We start from the raw sequence: 3,189 nt of genomic DNA, 5'->3' as shown, positions 1-3,189 counted from the left end.
GTGCATACTCTTCTGCCTGGTGCCTTTGCCATTGAAAAATGGACATGACCCTGTTTCCTTTTTCCATATTTCCTCCTCTATACTACAGTAGAATTCCTCATAACAAGTAATACTTCTCTATCTTTTATGAGTTGCCTATGTTTTTTTCCACTGACTTTTTCAAGCAACACAGAAGAGCCTAGATTCTTTTATTTCTCCTTGCATTACAGCATTGGTTTGTCTTATTATCAAATATTATTTATTTTTTCTTTTAAATGTCTTTCCTAGTATTTGTTGTTGTTGTTGTTAATGAGAACAGTCCTTTATTTATACTTGCTTAGAAATGAGAAGAAACATCAGTTACATGTAAAGGTCTTCAGCCACACAGGAAGGATTAAGTAACAGCATCCAGAGGGATCACCACTTAGCTAATAAAGTGATTCTGAAAATATTTTAAAACATAGAGAAGTATTTATAACCTGGGAATTGAAAATGTAGATTTTGTAAGGCTACATCTGTACATGGGGGTGGGGTGGGGTCCCTGAACTTACAGAAATGTAAATGTTAAGATATTATTATGGTATAATAGTGGCAGGAATGTGTGTGGGGGCAACCAACTGCTTTATGATGGAATTGAGACTTATCTTGCTTAATGGATAGAGCATCAAATTACCTTCTAGATGATACTTCATACTTACGGATAAATAAGGTAACCTCTTAGCTTTTATCAGAGAAGCTTCCTTTTTGTGATGCATAGAGGCTAATACAGACTTACAATTGGTCAAATTGTGGAGAATACATGGCTATGGAACTCTCAGCCCTGAGACATTTCACACACACACACACACACACACACACACACACACACACACACACACAACACAGAGAAGAAAGGGATGGAAAGAGTGTAGGAGACAATGTGGATGACAGCTGTCAATCAGTGTCTTCTGGACCTGACAGGGCTGTTGCACTCATGACCTCAGGGCGGCTGCGGTTGCCTGAGAAAGACTTGACCCTGCTCCTTGTTGCATTCTTGAGAACTAGGAAGTCCATCAGGCCACTGGCTTACTCGCACTCAAGGAGGTGCCGCATGTTTGGGGAAGGCTGGGATGTGGAAATCAGTCTTTAAACCGAGAAGTCTCTCCAGGTGCCCATGTGGAGCTTGCCCTGCATATTGGATTTCTGGATTTCCAACAACTGATATTTTAAAGCGGAATGCTTAGAAGTTAAGTCTTTAAACTCCTTCATAAACATCTCCTTGACTTTTTCCATCTCATCCCTCAGTTTCTGTTTTTCTTCCTCCTCCCATCTATCAACTAATTGCTGAAAGTCCTCTTTGGTTTTCAGCGCTTCCCGGTCTTCAGAGGTCCTGACTGTGTGGGTGTGCTGGGTGGCCTCTAGCTGAGCCTTGGTGAACCGCAGCTGCTCCTTCAACATGTGGATCTCCTTCTGCAGCTTGTCATTCTGTGCCTTGGTACTTCTCCCAAGACAAGAATCTGCAGGGTGACGGCGATGAATGTGGCTCTGTAGAAAAGCTTGGCTCATAAAGGCTTTGTCACAAAAACGGCACTGGTAATGGCTGGCTTTGGCCTGGCCCATCATCAGCTGCTGGGCAGACAACACCTTCTTCCCGTGCCTACACTCCTGTCTGAGCAGTCTGATCTCCTCAGCCTGCTTGGTGAGTAGCTGTTTGTTCTGCTCACAGCCCCTCAGACTGAGGTGCAACCGTGCTTCCGCTGCGTTCAGCTGTGAGGCGAGGAACTCCTGGGAATGCATCAGGTACTCGATTGTGAGTTGCGCCAGGCGGGTGAGCTTCAACAGCAGTGGGTCCACCCCCGACTGGCAACGCGGGCACTTCTCATCCTCCAGCTTGCAGAAGGTGATGTTCATGATGTTCTCCTGAAGTGTCAGGATATCCCTAGTTCCTACCACCTTGTCCACATCAATGGCGCCCAGCCGCCTCCAGTCCACATTCTCTATACGGGGGCGGAATTGGAAGGAGGGCAGAGATCCAGATGCCGAGCTGGGGGTGACAAAGACCCCGGAAGATGTTCCTTCCCTTGGAGCATCATACCTCTCCGGGCTGTCGGACTGAGGGTAGCAGATGTGTTTCTGGAAGGGCATTCTTGAAAGCCACCCGTCTGTCTATCGTCTGTCTATCTTCTTGCTGGAGGAGCAGGGCAGTCTCTCCTACCTGGTTGGGCCATCTGCAGTCCCACACCACCACACCCAGTGTGAGAAGGTGAAGACCTGGGTCCCTGCTGCAGCGGTTGCGGCCAAAGACCTAGAGGTCCAGGACGTTGCTATGGCAGCGCTCAGCCTCATCTTGGAGCTCAAGACCTGTAAGCTCACGAGCATTCTGACTGCACCCACCGACCTTACAAATGGCGAGTGCAGCATTCTGGAGAACTTAAGTCTTACAGCGACTTACAGGCCATATGATTCTTGTTTTGAGAGTCTTCGGGGGTGGGGTTGCCAGTGGTTTCCTTAGAGATCAAGGAGCCAAGAAAAACCAGGCATTCCTTAATCCACCAGGGAGGATTGGAACAGCTGTGCACCCTCTCCCCTTTTCCTTTCTTCTAGCATTTCTGTGGATTTTGGGCTCCATCCACTGTGCTGGCAGGATTAGAGAGAACAAGTGGTCCTTGACCTCTGGAGTATTATCGGAACTTAACACAGTAGGAGAAAAAAGACTGTGTCCAGCAGATGCATGAATTGACTGAACTAGGTGCCTAGTTAAGGTGATAATGGCTCTAGGCCCATATCCCTCCTATTTTCTCTGGCTGGAGGCTGTTCAAGGGACAAGCCCTCGCTCTGGGCCATAACGCTATGAACTGTTGTATTTATTTGTATGTCACTAGCCAAACAAGACTTTCTAACTGGGGTTCCCAGTTCCAGTCTCTTCTAGCCCACAATACTCTGTCTCTGTATCAATCGTCATAAAACTAGTACTTTGATACCATCATTCTCTGCTCTAAAAGTCCTTCTCGGCTGCCCAGTGCACAGAGGTCCCCTTCAGGCCTTTATTATGTGCAGCAGTTTGAGCAGTCATTTATACCCTGGGGCCACTGAACTTTTAGATTTTTTCCAAAATGTTGCTTAAATTCTTGCAATAAGCTTCAAATTTCTCAGCATTTGGCCATAGACAGGTCATTCTTTAATGCTAAAAAATTTTACAGATTTAGGGCTGGAGAGAAAGCTCAGTGGTTA

The 3,189-nt window shown here is 46.4% G+C and overlaps 1 pseudogene; it reads right to left on the bottom strand.

Moving 5' to 3' along the window:
• Positions 1-234: 234 nt before the first annotated feature.
• LOC114688498 lies at positions 235-2,267 on the bottom strand (annotated as a pseudogene).
• Between the last annotated feature and the right edge of the window lie 922 nt (positions 2,268-3,189).

This window comes from Peromyscus leucopus, chromosome 10, assembly GCF_004664715.2.
Source record: "Peromyscus leucopus breed LL Stock chromosome 10, UCI_PerLeu_2.1, whole genome shotgun sequence".
In the NCBI taxonomy this organism is placed as follows: Eukaryota; Metazoa; Chordata; class Mammalia; order Rodentia; family Cricetidae; genus Peromyscus; species Peromyscus leucopus.
The sequence above is the reverse complement of the archived record's forward strand: the minus strand, read 5'-3'. Positions and strand labels throughout refer to the sequence as shown.